This window comes from Elgaria multicarinata, chromosome 1 (genome assembly GCF_023053635.1).
Source record: "Elgaria multicarinata webbii isolate HBS135686 ecotype San Diego chromosome 1, rElgMul1.1.pri, whole genome shotgun sequence".
NCBI lineage: Eukaryota > Metazoa > Chordata > Lepidosauria > Squamata > Anguidae > Elgaria > Elgaria multicarinata.
In genome coordinates this window covers 134,607,412-134,626,834 of record NC_086171.1, presented here as the reverse complement: position 1 = coordinate 134,626,834, position 19,423 = coordinate 134,607,412, and the positions used below count along the sequence as shown (strand labels likewise).

Below are 19,423 nucleotides of genomic sequence, written 5' to 3'. Positions count from 1 at the left end.
GGGGTCACCAGAGGCCCAGGAAGGGCATTGGTTGGTTGGGATGGATCACGGGGCTGGGTGGCCAAAAACGGATAAAGTGTCTAGTGTGGAAGGGTCTCCATCTTCTTTGCTGGATGACAAGGGAAGATCAGGTCCGGGCAGTCAAGGGGGACTGCTCGGAGTTAGTTAGGCTTTTCTTATGTTTTAATGTGTTGGGGTATTGTGGACAAGGTCAGCTGCCGTTGCAGCAGGGTGGTGGAATGACTGATGGTTTTACTGGGGTCATTGCTAGCTTCCTTTCCTCAGCTTCGTTTCTCACTCCTTTTTCCCCACTTCCTTCCCCATCCCTCCCTTTTCCCCTTTGCTTAGCTTTTACTGACCAAGGCCTTACATGTTACTCTTAGTGGTGTTAATAAACCTGCTTTGGTCCCTAATGTGTGTTTGTGCTTTATTCTTGGAACATCTGGCTCATCCCAGTTGTGGAGAGGGCTAGGAAGGCGGGTTGCCTGGGAGTTTAGGACGTTTGGTCCAAGAGCCTACCTTGCAGGGACATCAGGTGGACCCTGACGTCCGTTACAATAATCATTCATACTCAACACAACCACTTCTTAAATAGGGATGATTCTGATCCATTCAGATATGTAGTAACAACCTCTATGCAGATGGCTCTTAGTTCACATATATCCAGCAGCATGTAAACAGGAATTATACACATTAAATTCAATTGCTGCAATTCTCATGATCACTGAAGATGTTTCTAAAACTTTCACAATCATTGCAATCAGAGAATCATGTATAATTAGGTATATGCATATTTCTAGTTTAAGAACTACCTTTTCTATATAGAAAAGCACAGACCACAGGACATCTATGCAGAAGCAGTGCTACATGTCTGAGCCAGCCCACAGTAACGCAGCTGAACTGAACAGATACAAGAGTTCATATCAAAGCAAGTGTATTCAATGGGGTGATCTCTTGATTATAATAATCTTATTAACAATATCTTCTCAAGCAGTCATGCATTTTAACCACTGTACACCCAAAGCAGAGATGATTCTCAAGCTTTTAGTAGCAGAGGGATGCAATACTAAATTAATGTAAGCATGAATTAAAAGATAGATAAAAATATTCAAGAGCTGCATAGGTTTCACAAGTACTCCAAGAAGTAAAATAGTAAGTGTGAAAAAGTAATCTTAAATAATTTCCAACATGAACCTATAGATAGTATGTATGTATTTATTATCCAATTACATTCACCACTGGGATGAAAACCAGGGAACCTGTTCTGTGTGCAAAGCAGCTATTTTCCTCAGGCAAGTCAATTACATAATAATTTTACATGCAAAAATAAAAATAATAATAAAAGTGCCAATGTTTGCAGATACTGTTTTACATCGCTAATTGTTCTCTTACCACAATTGCTTATGCAATGGTTTGCACATCTGTGCACAAAGAAGCATGAGTACTTATTGTCTTGCACAAAAACAGCTCCCTGGGTCACAGTCTAAGTCTTTAATTATTACTAGAGACAAAAAGCAGACAAGTGTGACACAATAATGCTGAGAAAGCAGCAGGCACCATATCCAACAATCTCCAGTTCCCAGAACATCATCAGCTCCATGCAGCCAGTGCCCCCCAGAATTATAAAGTACCAACAGGGCAGTAGGACTGGTTTATAAATCCTAAAGCTGTAGCTTTACAAAATGTGAAGCCTAACATCTATGCAGTCTTTTCATTGCAACTGTACAGAAAAGTTCAAAATCATTTACTAACTATAAACCCGATAATGGAGGCAACAAAACTATTTTCTAAAAAGTGTATTTTTTAATCCAGGTATGAAAGTAGTCTTAAGTTTTAAAGGACTAGAATTAAATGTCAGGCAATATTGATTATGATGATTCAGCTATGATTAGCCTCTACAGTGGAAAATAGTCTATCAAATTATTCCATTTCTACTAAAAATGAGATGGAGCCAATATACAGAGGCAATATTCCCTAAGTTGTCACCTTAGGGAAGGGCTAAGTAACCTTTCAGATGTTTTTGAGTACAACTACCCAGTCAGCATGGCCAATGAGGCTTATGAGAGTTGTAGTTCAAAGCATCTGGAGGGCACCAGGCAAACCAAATAAAGTGTAGAAAATTTGAAGGAGTAGCAGCAGTGGCAGCAGCAAGTAGAAACTGCAACAAACGTTGCAGTGTATCCTAGCCTTCTAGCAGAAGATATAGAAATATATGCTGGATCAGACCAAAGGCCCATCTAGTCCAGCATTCAGTTTGCACAAGGGTCAACCAGATTCTTATGGAAAGTCCACAAGCAGGACATGATTGCTTGGGTCTATGGAACTTACTGCCACATTTTTAATAAAGTTTCCAATTAGACATCACTGTTAGAGAATGCTCTAAATTCTTTAACCACTGCCACCAAAATAAACCCTCCATACCTAAAAGAAACTCACTAGGCTGGTTCCTATGGTGTATATATAGTATTGGCCTGACCACTAGAGACAATTCAAAAGTAAAATGTTTAAGGGGAATTATTTGAAACAGTAACAAAATGTCACTCTTGAAATGGTTGAATTGAGACTGCTGATAGGTTCTTCAATTAAATATGGTGGCTTACCGCTCCTAGTAGATAAAAGTATTTCCGAGAAAAATAAGCTCTCTATAGCTTTTCCTTCAGAAAAGATTTCCCTAAACTCCACCCCAACCAATTCCTAACAAATAGGAAAGGATGCTCCCTCCAGCACTTCCTGCTTCTTCTGGCTCTAGAATAATCCAATTGTTGCCAGAGCTACATACTGAAGTTCGTAAAATGTATTATTACCTGGTTTACTCATAAAATGATCATCCTTAGTATATTCAATTTATTTTTTTCCCCAGACAACTATAAATTTACTGAGTTTACTTTTAAAAATGCTTTCATTTTATGAGCAAACCAAGTTATACATAACCTCGGCTATGTTCCTAAAATAACAAAGTGACTTTAGATCTCTTAAGACCACTAAAAATAAGTATTGCACATTTTCTATTTTGTTTAATTCATTTTTATACCACTCAATAGCAGAAGCTCCAGACTAGAAATTGGCAATTTCCAGGACTTGCTCTCAATATCTCTGAAAATTTCAAGCCTGTAAACTTAACGCTGCATAGGTAATTGAAAACCTGACGTCATGATTTTTTTTCTCATCATATAGACACAATGACCAAGTACACACGCCAAAGTAAAACATGATTCAGTATGATGTTCAAAAGCAGAGACAAGCCACAGTGAACCATGAGCTTGCATACTTCCCTGCAGAGCCAGCAGTTCAGAGAATTTTGCCCCCACTTTTAGTTGTGTCATTCAAACCAGGAATTGTGGTGAACAATACCTGTGTTAAGTTTTTAAAAAATGAGTCTCACACACCATGGTTTGAAGTTGCCTTGTTTTAAACTAGCTATAGATAATGTTAACCAGAGTTTGTTGCTCCAGATGACATGGCATACTGCACTGCAGTTAAGGTGAAGTGAACTCTTCTGAACTCTTCTTTCTAGCAGCATGGGAGGAGAGAGGAAGTGGCTCACTGCGGCTGCTCATTCCTGCTCACGCATGTTCTGCTAAATCATGGTTTAACATAATGTGAGAATGCAGCCAATGAAAACACACACAATTCTGGTGTTCATTCTTCAACAATGTTTTTATCATCTATAGTCAAATACAAAATATTATGTGAATGTAAAACTTCAGTATGTGCCCAGAAATTTAAAATAGAAGACCTGTAAATATTAATGGAAACATCTCACTATTATTAAACCAGTGCAGAATTTTAATGACATTTTGGTAATATGAAAGCTGTTATTTTATGCGGTGGTTTTTATGTGATAAAACTTTGTTAAAATTGTCTTTTTCCTTAACCCTTTAAATCTGGATAGTTGTACATTTTGTTAAGGACAACACCCTTTCTTTTTACGCTGTAATAATCAACTTGACAGCTGTTTATCTAGGGGGCACTCTGCACACAACATGATAATAATCAAATGTGGTGTGGATTAGGTTTAGCATTGAATTGACTATTAGTCCACGCTGACTTGACTCACTCATCCCTCGCCCTCTCTCCCCCCTCAGTCCTCCCACTAGTATCCCATCAGCCATTGCTGCTGAAAATCTATCCTGCCAGCTGGACTAGAGCAGCAGCCATTGCTTTGACCGCAGTTGCCTTGCGACGCTGGGTCTAACAAAATAACCAACAGTGGCTGAGGAAATAACCAGTGGTGCCCTCCACACAACACGATAACCAATGGAGGTTCAAATAACCAACTCTACACAGCACTGGTTATTTATACTGATTATTTTGGCCAAATAACAAACCATTGGTTAAAATAACCCATGGTGGGTTAAATAACCAACTGTCAACTATTTAAATTTCCATTGGTTATCGTGTTGTCTGAACCTAGTCAGCATCTCTGGGGCCCATAGGATATTTCAGATTCCCTGATCCAAGATCGGAGACAGTGCTTTGCAATTTATTGATTTATTTAAAAATGTAAAGTGATATAGAAATCTTCTGAAATAAACAAGAAAAAATATTTTATAGTCCAGCTAATATGCACCTAACTGCCACATTCAGTAGAGGGGAAAATGGGGACTGCAACGAACTGTTGTAGTGCACTCTTCGGTGCTAGCAGGAGTGTTCCTATTTAGGGCTCCAACTAGTCTGCAACAAGAGTTGTTTGGAGATGGTTCAGGGGTGGGCGTGGGGGAAGATCACCAGCATTTTTCTTTCTCACCCTGTTGAAACCTCCCCCCAATGGTATGATGTAGTACTACCATTTTTTTTGTTTAAACCATGGTGGTTTATTAAAGCCATTGTGGATTATTATATCATCTGTCAGGTATTTTTTAATCAATTTATGATTAAAAAATCATGTTGATTGATAATTCAGCTTATTTGGCCAAAATTAACCCACCCTGATAACCCAATTTCTGCAGAGTGGGTTATTTAATCCATCATGGGTTATTGCGTTGTCCGTCAGGCATCATTGGTTAATTTGCTCGCCTATATTCACTGCAATCGCTTTATTCTTCGTGGATGTTCTCTGTGTAATAGAAACAGCTTACAAGGGCTATTTCAGCAGTGTTCAATTGGGATAACCTTAAATCATCTATACCAGCAATGTCTACGGGGAGACATGCGCTAAAGCGCCTTAGCAGTATTAAGTTCACTTTAAGGCATCTATGCCAGCAATGTCTATAGGCGAAATGCATGTTAGTGCTTTAGAGGCATTGAGAGCACTTTAAGGCATCTATGCCAGCAATGTCTATGGGGGAGGGAGGAATGTGCAATAGCCTTTTAGCGATATAGTGCTTTAGCAAATGACCCCCAAAAAAGGTTGCAGGGTTTTCACGGTACATCAGGTGCCTCCCTATGAGACGAATCTCTGTGTAGATTTTGTCCCGATGCTGCCTACAAACCTCCAAAGGTTATTTGAACCACCCCCTTTTTGGTGCACCCTACTGTTTTGCTCCTTTATGTGTAATCACGCGGGGTTCTGATGGTGCATCAGATGCCTCCTGTCTCCGGAAGGCTGTGTATGAAGTTTTGTCCCAATCCTGCTTTAGAGCCATCACCCCCTTATCAGTGTGATGCTGAAAGCACTGAATTAATCCCCTATACTTTCCCCCCCCCGTATCTCTCCTCTCTCATTGGGATATTGTGGAAGGTTAAAACAGCCTTCTGCAATGTTGTCAATGGGTGAAACATCGCCACTGCTCAGGCAGGGGGGGATGACTCAGATGAAAACTTAATGTTAACTTTGCTATTTAAAATTTGTATTTTAAATTTGTATTTCTGCACTGCTGCTGATCTTATCCTAGTTGTGTTTATATATTGTATTTTATATCATGCTTTTATACTGTTTGTTTTATACTTTGAATGGTTTTAATTTTTGTGAACCGCCCAGAGAGCTTCGGCTACTGGGCGGTATAAAAATGCAATAAATAAATAAAATTATGCACAGTAGGTTAATAAACTACACACAGCAGCTTATTTGTCTGATCGTGTGTAGAGATAACCATAGCTTATTTTCAAAATAAGCTACTGTGCTTGGCTTATTAAGCCATCATGGCTTAAAGTGATATCTGAACCCGACCATTATGTGCTTTTTCCTCACTCCTAAAATTCCCTATACATTTAAGGGAACATTTAACCTAATGGTCCAACCTGAAGACACACCTCCAGGATATTACATGCTGCTAGGTCAACCCTCTCTCGAATTTTCCTCACCATCAACATGCCCTAAGTTCTGAAAGCCTCTGAGCGCAGGTCAGCAGACCATTGGTGCGAAGGGTGGGAGGCAGAAACTACCACCTTAACCTTGGATCGCAGTTTTGTTTCCAAAATAGATAAGCAGAGAAACACAAAATTTCAGTATTAGGTTAGAAACACTGATGTTCACACATAGCTTGACAACACTTATTATTCGTTCTTTTGTATAGTCCTCGGTAAGTTTTTATTTTGCTTTTGAAACGAAATGCAGCTGTGCACATCTAAAACATTCCTTTCAAATTTTCTAAGGTTTTCGGTACACACCTTTCTAAATCCCCATGAGGATGGCATTCTCTACTATGAACATATTAGCTTGAAATTCTTAATTAGCGCATTATGCCTCTCCAAAACAGGGATTGAACATCCATTGCACCATATGCTTTTACACATATAAATGCAAGAATGATCAAAATAGACATATTTTACACTAGTTTTGCAAATACTTATTTGAATAAAGTCAGCCTTGTGCCCGAACTTCACTCAGATGGACAGATGTGTTGCCTAGTGGCAAATTACAAAAAAGTCTTAAATCAATTAAAACTGATTGCAGGATTCTACATTTATACAATTTAAGAAAATTACCTTAGACTTTGTTAGTATGCCTGCAATGTTTAAACTGACACATTATGTTTCCTCAATAGTAATTAGAGATTACACTTTACCACTTAGCCAGTGACAAGTAAATTTTCTTTTACTACAGGATAAAAATGCAACATTAACTCAAGTACTACTTTAATTCTACAAATTCAGCCATAATCTATAATTTTCAGTTAAGTACTGAAAGCATATATTAGGAAGGACAACTTCCTAGTAGAGCAATTATCCAGACAACCACAACAGTTTTTTCGTTAAAATTACCCATTTTTATAATTAGCATTTCACAAACAAAGCAGATCGTTCCAAAAACAAAATCATTCATTGAGATGTACAGTCGTGTGAAAAAGAAAGTGCACCCTCTTGGAATTGTATGATTTTACATATCAGGACATAATAACAATCATCTGTTCCTTAGCAGGTCTAAAAATTAGGTAAATACAACCTCAGATGAACAACAACACATGACATATTACACTGTGTCATGATTTATTTAACAGAAATAAAGCCAAAATGGAGAAGCCATGTGTGAAAAAGTAAGAACCTTACTGCTTCCACAGGAATTAATATGCTAAGTAGCAGACAGGTGCTGCTAATCAAATGCCCGTGATTAATTGATCATCAGCAAGTATGACCACCTCTATAAAAGCCAAAGTTTTTTCAGTTTGCTGGTCTGGAGCATCCAGGTGTGTGTTAACACAATGCCAAGGAGGAAAGACATCAGCAATGATCTTAGAGAAGCAATTGCTGCTGCCCATCAATCTGGGAAGGGTTATAAGGCCATTTCCAAACAATTTAAAGTCCATCATTCTACAGTGAGAAAGATGATTCAAAAGTGGAAAACATCCAAGACTGTTGCCAATCTTCCCAGGAGAGGACGTCCCAGCAAAATCACCCCAAGGTCAGACCGTGCAATGCTCAGAGAAATTGCAAAAACCCCAAGAGTTACATCTCAGACTCTACAGGCCTCAATGAGCATGTTAAATGTTAAAGTTCATGACAGTACAATTAGAAAAAGACTGAACAAGTATGGTTTGTTTGGAAGGGTTGCCAGGAGAAAGCCTCTTCTCTCTAAAAAGAACGTGGCAGCATGGCTTAGGTTTGCAAAGTTGCATCTGAACAAACCACAAGACTTCAGGAACAATGTCCTTTGGACACACGAGACCAAAGTGGAGATGTTTGGCTATAATGCACAGCGCCACGTTTGGCGAAAACCAAACACAGCATATCAGCACAAACACCTCATACCAACTGTCAAGCACGGTGGTGGAGGGATGATGATTTGGGCTTGTTTTGCAGCCACAGGACCTGGGAACCTTGCAGTCATTGAGTCAACCATGAACTCCTCTTTATACCAAAGTATTCTAGAGTCAAAAGTGAGGCCATCTGTCTGACAGCTAAAGTTTGGATGAAATTGGGTCATGCAACAGGACAATGATTCCAAGCATACCAGCAAATCTACAACAGAATGGCTGAAAAAGAAAAGAATCAAGGTGTTGCAATGGCCCAGTCAAAGTCCAGACCTCAACCTGATTGAAATGTTGTGGCAGGACCTTAAGAGAGCTGTGCATAAACAAATGCCCTCAAACTTCAATGAACTGAAGCAACGTTGTAAAGAAGAGTGGGCCAAAATTCCTCCACAACGATGTGAGAGACTGATAAAGTCATACAGAAAACGATTACTTCAAGTTATTGCTGCTAAAGGTGGTTCTACAAGCTATTGAATCATAAGGTGTACTTACTTTTTCACACATGGCTTCTCCATTTTGGCTTTATTTCTGTTAAATAAATCATGACACAGTGTAATATGTCATGTGTTGTTGTTCATCTGAGGTTGTATTTACCTAATTTTTAGACCTGCTAAGGAACAGATGATTGTTATTATGTCCTGATATGTAAAATCATACAATTCCAAGAGGGTGTACTTTCTTTTTCACACGACTGTATGCATAATAGAAATATGAAGGCCCAGGGGGAAAAAACCTCAGGAGGGGGGAGTTTATTTTCCAAGGACCATTTTTGGATGATGATGATGATGATTAAACTGAACAGCTTTGGATTTTTATTTTTTTAAAAAAATAAATAAGGCAAGGTGTTTATATATTGTCAGGAGAACGATATCGAAATTAACAGCATGAAATTAAAAGTGGTGGTCTTTGGCAAGAAAAAGAAACAATATAAGCATTTTTTAGACTCCAATGAAATAGAGGTGGGGTCTTTTACTTATTTGGGCAGTCTTTTCAGCTGTGTGAACCTGGACATTACAAGAACAGAGAAACAAGCTGAAGGCAAATGCTTGTGCTCAAACTTTGAATAGGCTTTTAAATTATAATTTCCAAGGCTCACTCCAACCAGTTGTGAGTGTGTATAAGGCTTGGTGCTGCCAGTGTTAACATTTGGTATAGAGATTTGGGGTTTTACCAATAATAACAGAATTGAAAGGGTCCAGAACCGTTTTTTACATTTGATTCTAGGTGTAACAAGTGTCTCTCCAGCTCACACAATTAGAACTGAATTTGGAATAGAGGCAGTTTGAACCTAAGGTGAAACCTGATTCACCTTAGGTTATTTAATTATTGGTTCAATCTAGTTCAAATGAGTGAAGCCAGGCTCCCTAAGAAATGCCTAAAATCTCAGTTAAAATCTCAGAAAAACCTTCCTTTTACAATTTCTCAAAATTGTTATTGAACTATGGTTTTAGTGTGGAGGTTGTAAGTGCTCTCAGTTCTGCTATAAGATGTTTTTAAACAGATTACTGGATACCAGAACACAGATGGACATAGCTGCCCTGTCAAACACGATGTCTATGAAATGGTTAGCAAGGGCTAAAACCCAATCTGCCCAAGGTGATGCAGTGAGCTTCATGGTTAGAGATATAAAATTTCTGGAAATTTTGAAGCCATGGGAAAAAACCATTTTTTCCGGGGGTTTCCGGAAAAAAACGAAAATTTTCGGAAAAATTGAAATAATGCAATATTAGCACTTTTTACAGATTGAAAGTCACTTTGTTACTTTGGTAAAATAAAATGTAATTATGTCCAAGTTGGTTTGGCATAAAATTATTACATTTGGTATATTAAAAGTACAGTGTATTCAAACAATTATTACAAATTTAATTTATTTTACTTTTTTTTGTAACAAATGGAGCTACAAGCTCCTGAACTGTTAGGAACACTTGAACTGTAAGGAACTTCTTTGGTTCTGCCAGTTTATGAGCAATTTAAAACAACAATCAATTTAAAACAACAACAGAAGAACCCACCAACATTAGTAACGAAGAAAATTATGTTTCCGCTAGTCCTCCTGTGTCAAGACATAAAGCACCTATTCCCATAAAAAGAACTGAGAAAAAAAGGGGGAACCAAGATTCAATGAATATGCATGAAATTTAATTTTCTGACCTATAGCTATCACTATTAGTTTCAGTCTCTGCTTCAATGGCAATGTCCCCTAGAGTCAGAAATGCATCTTGCTTTTGTATTTGAGAGTTGTAGTCTCAGTTTGCAAGCTAGGACTTGCTTGTCCTTGGTGCACAGACATAATAATCTGATACTGTACAGTTTTTAGAAATCATTTGGATAAGTAAATATCTGAACACCTTGTCGTAACCATTTTATTCAACATGTAAAATAAAACATCCCATAATCCGTTTTTTCTTCATTTTTTTCCAATTTTTCGGGGAAAAAAACAAAAGATGCTTCCGGGGGGGGGGGAGGGAAACCCCAGATTTTTCTCGATTTTTCCAGGTTTTTTCCGGGCCTTCACATCTCTATTCATGGTTTTGGTGAAATTCCCAGGTAGGAAATAAAATTGTGTCAGGATTTGATCAAGTTCACACATTATCAGCTGGTGACCTCTGGCTCAATCAACAAAAAATGGACCTACAACATAAGTAACCAGTACAGGTACAAAAGTCAGTCAGTCTGAAGGAACCAAAGAGTTCACGGCTAAGATGGAAACAAAGCATGAAATTGGAACATGAGAGGTTCCTGCCAGGAAACATGAAAAACCTAGACTGAGGTGGTCACAAATTCTGAGCAGCCAACAGCTCTCACTTCCTGCTTTACAGAGGCAATCTAAGTCAACCCACTGTTGTCAAGGTGGGTTTATATGGGAGTAGCATAAAAACTTAAATTAAGGCAAGAAGCAAAACAAACATTTATTCTTTGTCAAAACAGTCACACACAAAAACCACAATTATCTGATTTCACACACTTTGAAAGTAAAACTTGAGCTGAATCCGATTCCAGTTGCTTTTGGCAGAGTTTATGTGACAATTTACTTAATGAGCATTTTTAGTTGCTTGGTCATGCCTTCATATGGTTCAGCTGACATTTATAATTTTTATCACGTTACAAAGTTTCACCAACTGCAGTGTTATCATTTTAATAAACTGACTATTCTAATCTCCCCACCCTCAAACACACATGTACAAATCATACAACCATCAGCAATATTCTCATATGTGATATAATTCTTGTTCCATATCATCTAACTGTGGAACTTTTACTTCCCCAGCCAAACAATTAGACAAGTTTATTCTAAGAATACATGGCCATTTTGAGCACCATTTTTGGCTTGGAAAGGCAGGATATAAAGCAAATAAATAATGTCCTCCTTTGAAACTGAAAGGGCACAGGGATCTAATGTCATATGCAGCTGACTATGTTAAACATAGGAAAGCAAACATCTAGAGAAATTATTCCTCGGATGGCTTCCTATTCCTCAAGATGATTGGAAAGTGTCAAGGAGTGAGGCATATTCCGTATCATGTGAAGCCAAGAATGGCCTAATTATTTTTATTAGTCTGGCCACAGTTATTCATGTTTTGGTCAGTGATGAATTAAATTTTTTAACTGGAAAATGTTCCAGATTTTTTCCTATGCAAATTAGACTCATCTGCATAGGATTATTTGCATAGGATCCAAATCAACTGGAGATATACTTATTGCCTATCCCAGCCCTAGAACAGGGATGGGCAATTTGTGGCCTTCCAGATGTTCTGGCCAACAACTCCCACCATCCCCAGTCTTCATAACCAAGGGTGCAGGACAATGGGAATTGTAGGACAAAACATCTGAAGGGCCACAAGTTGCCTACCCCTACCCTAGGGCGTGAGCTAACTTACTATATTTGTTATTTGTAGTTAGTAAAAAAAGCTATGGTAATGTATTTTTTGTCCCTGAAGTATTTGAGAAAAATGCTGTATTATGTAAAAAAAAAAAAACCTATTAGAATACACGTAAAACTTAAAATAATATGTACTTCCCTTACATTGTATAATTGTAAGAAAAAACAAAAGTACTGAAAACTGTTAAAGCACTAATTCAACCTTCCCAACCTGGTGCCCTTCAAATGTTTAAATGGATACTGTTGTTTTATACTGTTGTTTTTATATTTTTGATGGTTTTTAATTTTGTATACTTTTTAATGTTCACTGTTTTTAACTTTTGTAAACTGGCCAGAGAGCTTCGGCTATAGGGTGGTATATAATTGTACTAAATAAATAAATAAATGTGATGGACCGGAACTCCCAGCATCCTCAGGCATGCTGGGAGTTCCAGTCCATCACATCTTAAGGGCATTGTGTTGGAGCAGGCAGCACGAATTAATTTTAGCAACCCAAAGAAGTGTGCATGATATGATGAAAACTCATCTATTTCAATAGTGTTCAATTCTCTTCCACTGAGATGGTTGGGGCACCTTCATTTTCATTGTCACTTATTAACTCCATTTCACAATGAGACATATTTTTATTTCAATGCAATCTATGAATTCTCTCATATACTTGCTGGGGACAATCATCTGAAAATATTAATTATAAGTATGAAATTTCCAAGCTGGCCTAATAATGTATTTGCAGTTGGCATCCATTCATTGTTACTAATGCACTTGTGCAAGAGAAAATTTTCTGTGGGGAAATAAAGCATAGGAAAAATTTCCGCACTGCAACACTGCCTCTGTTAACTTCTAGGTTGGATTACTGTAATGAGCTTTACATGGAGCTGCCACTGAAGTTTGTACAGAAGCTGTAGCTAGTCCAAATACTGCTACTCTACTGTTAACAGATTTAATACTCTTGCATGTATTAAAACAACTCTGTTAGTTCCCAGGAAGATTCCAAGTTCAAACCAAAGTGCTGGTCTTAATACTTATAGTCCTACTAACCACAGAGTCTAGATATTTGTCGCACAGCCTTCTTCTGTAGCAATCAGCCATCTCCTAAGACCATTATCAGACAGCTTTCTATGGGTGTCACTACCATCTCAAGTGTGGCAAATGAAGAGAGAACCTTTTCCATGGTGGCTCCTTGCCTCTGAAATGTCCTTTCCCAAGAGGTCTACCTGGTGCCTCATCTAAACACAAGGCAATGATTTCCAAACTTCTAAGAACTGCTAAGTGTATTGTTTTTAACATAGACAGTTTTGATCTTTACTATCCATTTGATTTTATTGTTGCGCTTTCAGTTAGTTATTAGTTTATAGATCTTATTTTTTAAATTTTTATTTTACTTCTATTAATCAACCTGGAAATGTATATTTATGTTGAACGTGATGATAAAAATTATGCATATAAACATTACATCATAACAGCAAAGATAGGAGGAAGGACTGTTTAGCTACAGCCTACAGGAGAAAAACACAAAAGTAAGCAAGCATTCCCAGCCCCAAATCAACAACCTACCCTCACCGGGTTCGGATAACACAGTTTGAATATTCAAAAGCTGCCTGGCATGCAGCATATGTGTTGCAATCCACCATGTCTTAAATAAGCCAAGGTGGGTTTCGGTGATCGTGTGAACCAAGTCATAGAGTCCATTATTACACCTGCTACAAACAGGAAGGACCTCAAGGTTATTTGGCATTGATGCATGCTCTATAATTCTCCTGACATGGACTTTATTCTTTGAGAAGCCAGCAGCTATTAGAAACAGACCTGGAAGGCAATGGTTGAATATAAGAGATGAAATACATTGAATTATGGAGAGTCATAGCTATTAAAAGTAATCTCTCACCTCTCATCTATCAGGATTTTCAAAATGTGAAAAAAGCCACAAAAGTCACTTGCTTATCTCAGCATATTCAACATTGCCATCCCAAGTTTTATTTCAGTGATGCCAACATAGGTAAGTGGCCTATCTTGCCAGTCTACTGCTTTGTAATCAGTTTAGCCACTATATTAGTCCCCAAGATACAAATAAAACTTAATACAACACTGAAGAATAATTCCATTGCGGCTTATATAGTACATCTATATAAGCCTCAATGGGAACAAAAGTTGAGAAAAGAAGCAAAGATTCCAAACTCACAGCAACAATCAAGTTATGACATAGTAACAGAGCAAACACATTTCAACCTATCAGAAGAGGTTAATATTTTGGTGTTTTAGACCAGCAAAGAATACTTTTATCAGCTGAAATGGTTATGGTTAAAAATACTCTCATACATGCCAAAGCTGAAAGAAAGCAAGATAGCATGTGCTAAATCAGAAATGGGAAGATGCAGAAGGTTATATTTATCATGGAATTTTCCCACAAATTCCAAGCCACTCTCATATTTCTGAAGGATGATTTGTGGTTTTCAACTTTAAGAAACTGTGACACTTCCCAAAATGCTAGGAATTGCCACGTTAAATGGAATGCTATACAAACTACAGTCAGAAATAACTTAGGTGGAAAACTAATTATTGGTATACTAAAGTGAGAAAACTCAGAGGAAATATTAAAATATACTGAATGCATGATAAGAACCTGCACACAAACTAAAACAGCTATTGGTCTTGTGAGAGAAGTATTTGTTATGGGATACAATTAATAAAGTACTGATTGGGAATTAAGCCTACTTCCCAAAACATAAGAGGTTTTTGGTATCATCCTAGAAATTGCATAAAAGGCAATTTGAGAAAAATTAAAGCATGAAAGAATCAGGACTTGATGTCCCCTCACCAGCAGAGACCATTTCACAAGATTTAGGTTATGCTAAATATGTCTGATTAAAATAGGCAAGCATACATAGGGAGCTGCCTTATACAGAGTCAGACCGATCCATCTTGTCCAATATGGTCAATACTGACTGGCAGGAACTCTCCAGGGTTTCAGGCAGGAATTTTTCTATCCCTTCCTGGAGATGCTAAGGGACCTGAGACCTTCTGCATACAAACTTTGTGCTCTACCATGGAGCCACAGTCCTTCCCCTATAACTCAGGCCTTAGCTAGACCTAAGGATTATCCTAGGCAAATGGAGGGGTCCCTGCCTGCTCCCGGGATCCCTGTGTGTCATTTGGATGCAGAGGGATGATCCCAGGATGATCCCGAGATGTAGGCCTGGTCTAGCCATGGTCTCAGATGCCTCCCAGCTTGCTCAAGCCAGATTTAAAAAGCTTCTTTTGTGATCAAAATAGGACCCCAATAAAAGTAGTGCTCCCATCTCTCAAAGGGGAAGTGGATCACACATCAGAGCATTCCCTCTTACACACCTAACTTCTAGACTCCAGTATTCTATAGGCAAACTTTACTCTTCACATTTCCAGATGAGATTTTGTTTTTGTTTTAAAGCTCATATGTAATCCCCATCACACTGTACATCATAAACACAGTTGGAGAGAAAACTCAACGTTCTCACTGACACTTTTTGAGATATTTTAATATCAACTTCCCAAATATCACTAGTTGAGTCTGACAACCAGACTGCTATGCAAGTTTTCTTAAAAATCAGCCTGCAATCCTGAGCACACTTACTTAGGAGTACATTCCATTAAATTCAATGAGTGTTAATCCTGAGTAAACATGCAACGAGATCAAGCTGTAAAAAAAATAACTGAAAGAATGCAATAGCAGCCCAAATATCTACTCAGGATGGAGCACAGCAAGTGCTTTATCAGCATATCACAAAGCATGACTTTACAACTGTGTTGTAAGAACAGTATGTTGGACTCACTGGTAAAGACCAATGAAAATACTTTATTAAAAGCAACTTCTATTTCTAGTAGTAGTATCACAATAACTAAACAATCCACTAGAACTAATGTTATCCAGCACCACTTATGTATAACAAACAGTAAAGAGTCTTAATGAAATATAAATGAATGTATTGGGGGTTTTCTCTCCTAACAAATTGCACAATCAGAACTACAAACTGCTTTTTTTCTAAAGTGCAAGAGAAACAAAGAAAAATAATCCCTAGCGGGAACTGCAGCCTCTCCAATTGCAATCCAAGCAATATTCAGACTAGTAAACTTGGATTTAAAAAGCACATGTAGGCTTTTATTTTATGCATCCACTACAAAGCAGAATAGGAAAAAGAGTGCTCTGGAAAAGTACAGGGGAGGAAGTGCTTAAACTATCTTCTCCCTTCCTCCTGTCTAGCCAGGTCCAAATAGGCTTTGGAACTCTGTGACGTTTATTGAACAAACTGTAAGTGACTTGCCTATACACCAATTATGCATGACACCTATTAAGAACTCTGCTAGCTTTCAGAACCCTATAGCATTAGCAGCATTTAATTATATTTTAACATGCAATTGTCCTCCTATCTCTCTTGTACAATTGCATCACCATCTTTTAGAATACTGGCAACTGCTTCCATAACGTTTAATAGAACTAGAATTGCTCATATTCTTGTACTTATTAATAGCAGAAGCAGAAAAGGAGTTAATGTTTAAATCCTATGCAGTTATTGAATTCCAATCCTCCAAAAACATCATCTGCAACTAATATGCAATATATATTAACAAGTATTGTTTAAAAGTACATTAGCCTTTAAAACGCAACAAGACTCTTAGCTGTTTTAGCTGCAACAGAGTAACACAGCTATCCCTCTGGAAATTGTAAAAGAAAGCGCATTATTTTGAGCTTCCTGCCATAGATATATAAAGTTATGCCAGCAATTTGTTTTGGCATTTCACCCCTGAGAACTGGACTTCCAAAGTAAAGTAAATCACAAGAAACACAGATGCTGACACAGTAACAACTGTTCCAACAACACAGTAACAACTGTTCCAACAATAACAAAAATACACTAAAATTGGTAGGGAGGGGTGGCAGAAGGAACAAGGGCTGAGGAAATAGAACATGGGAGATTCAAGTAATCTAGCACAAACTATTTTACAGAGGAACAAAGCAGCACTATATAACATATTTGATTTGAGGCACCAAGGGAGCCTAAAACTAAGAGCCACAAATGTATTATAGTATGTGCTTCGCAGGCAAGATCTACATCAGATGCACAAAGAAGGCAAAAAAGATGATTACTACAGATAGCATGGCATGCCACCTAATAAAACATACTTTAGGAAAGAGTGTCCTCAGCAAGTGGTACAAATAAGTTTTCAGCCACTACTAATAATTCTTATATGTAGAACTAATACATTTCGAGTTTCTAGAATCTAGAAGATCTTGTAGGTTAAAAAAAAAGTTTTGAGAACCTGTGTTGCAAGGTACTGCAGAGCACTTAATAATATGCTTGGCAAGTAGCACAAGAGACTCATTATAGCAGCAACCTATGGTTGTTGCAGATGTATTTCACTGGAATTTTTAAAATCTTGTTTCATAGGCTAAAATCGCTTCCCAAATAAACACCAGAGATGTGGGACTCTACAGGGCAATTAATTGTGGGATGTGGAAAAGTAGCAATGGGGTGGTGGGTACCGATTCTACTGTCCTGCCTAAATATTCTACTGCATAGGTGAGTATTGAGGTTTCGAGCTTTGTGGGAAGTTACAGAACTGTTTTAGGGGCGAGGGGGGCAATTGGGTGAAACCTTAGGAGAATCCTAGGATATAAGGCCAATGGCCATCATGCTCCTAGGAGGAGAGGGGGCGCCCTAAGACGCTGTGGCAGAATTTGGTGGAGGCGAGGAGGCGCAGCAGAGAGGAGTTTTGACTGGAAGAAGGTGTGCGGGGCTGGGGGGGGGGGCGAGAAACCCTACGACAGACGCGCACGAACTCTTGGCAGGCTCAACTCCCCGCGATGCTCAGCCCCGCCCCTCGCGCGTCGACGGACTAAGAGGCTGGCCCTAAAGAAGCTCACCTCACCGCGCCGCCCCCTCGCCTCCCTCCCTCCTTCCCGGTTGCCCGTTACCATTATTACCCATCACTCTCAGCGGAGCGCCGCCATCCTGCCTCGGGCCAGCTCCCACGGGAACAAGGGCTGACCTCGCGAGAACTCCCACTCCAACCCTCCTCCTCCTGAGAACCAACATGGCGGAAGCGGCGCGCACGTGTCCGTGTGTCCCAGATACACAACAGCACCCGCAATCTTCCGTACGTGCTCGCCCGCGCACGGAGGGAAGGATGGCAAACGGCTGGAGAAGGTGACGTCGCCGCGCATGCGCGCCCCCCGTTTAGTTTAGCAGCTGGGATTCGAACAAGGCGCGCGAGCCTCCGCCTTCTCCTTCCCCCCACCCTCCGCACGCGCAGGTCACATGGGGATATAATACCTCCTCTTCTACCTCCCCCCACAACACCATCCGGGTCCTTCTGCCTCACAGCCACCCCCCCCCCACCCCCGAAGGCCTCCCGCCTGACCTGGTTGCTGAGAGACGGGAAAACTCAGCTCGCTAGGGCCGAAGCAGTTGCGTCTTTCCCTTCGTTCGTTCTCAGAGCCAGCCGCGCCTCACGTCAGAGCTTGGACCCCGACAACAGTGCCCGCTTGGCTCCCCTCAGCGCCGCGCGGCGGCAGCTCCTCTTCCGCTTCCTTCTCCCTCCCCCCCCCCATATTCCCTGCGCAGCCCGCGAATGGGGGGCCGCTCCCTGCAGCTCCTCCTGCTGGCTAACTGAGGGAGGCGACTAAGCCGCCCCGGAGTGGCTGGGTTGGGCTGAGCCCCGCGGAACGACGGCACGCCCGGCCTTTGGGGCTGCGGCCGGGGACGGTAAATGAGGGCGGCGAGACATTTGGTTCTTTTGTCTGAGGCAGTTGGAGATAAGCCGCCGCGCGCGCGCGCGCCCAGCATCGGGGAGCCGCCGTCCCTTCGCCTCAAGGAAATGCCACGCAGGGCACTGCAATCCCGCATATATATATAGTCCTCTCAGCTTTCCATACTCGATGCCTAAAGGCTTTCGTCAATCATAAAAGCACCGCAAACATACATACGTGTGTTACCAAAAACACTAATTAAAAATAGAACTATTTTAAACCAACATGCATTTAATATACTGTTTAATGGCTTCTTTTGATTTTTGGAGGGTATGTTTTGCATCTTCAACACTATTATATAGACTATGTTATAGAGGAAAGGTAGGATTTATATGATCATGTACATTAATAGAGGTATATCTGTCATTGACATAGCTCCAAGACTGCGAAACCTAAAGATCTGGAACTTGGCATGCATACTAAGTGTACCATACAGGTGTGCACCTTGGGAGTACTTAGTTTTTGAAATGCATTGATATTAATTTAAGTATGACCCTATGTTTGAAGCCCTCAGTAGCATCTTCAGCCACTAGGTGGCAAACTTCCTAATTGCATATTTTTGCAGTTGAAATGGTTTGAAGCCAGGGATGGTAGTCCCAAGGACTGAGTTAGATGGTGGCTCTTTCCCCAAGT

General features: G+C 39.6%; 1 protein-coding gene across 5 annotated transcripts in view; it reads right to left on the bottom strand.

The window, feature by feature from the left end:
* Positions 1-18,569, bottom strand: part of ZZZ3 (zinc finger ZZ-type containing 3) — a 60,735-nt gene extending 42,166 nt beyond the window's left edge. For 4 of the 5 annotated variants that reach the window (XM_063137217.1, XM_063137247.1, XM_063137240.1 and 1 more), the window contains exon 1: positions 18,403-18,569. The gene's annotated coding sequence lies outside the window, so the exon portion shown is untranslated. Of the gene's footprint in view, positions 1-17,965; positions 18,015-18,402 lie in introns of those variants that run through there. The other variant, XM_063137224.1, reaches the window with a different exon arrangement.
* Positions 18,570-19,423: the final 854 nt, after the last annotated feature.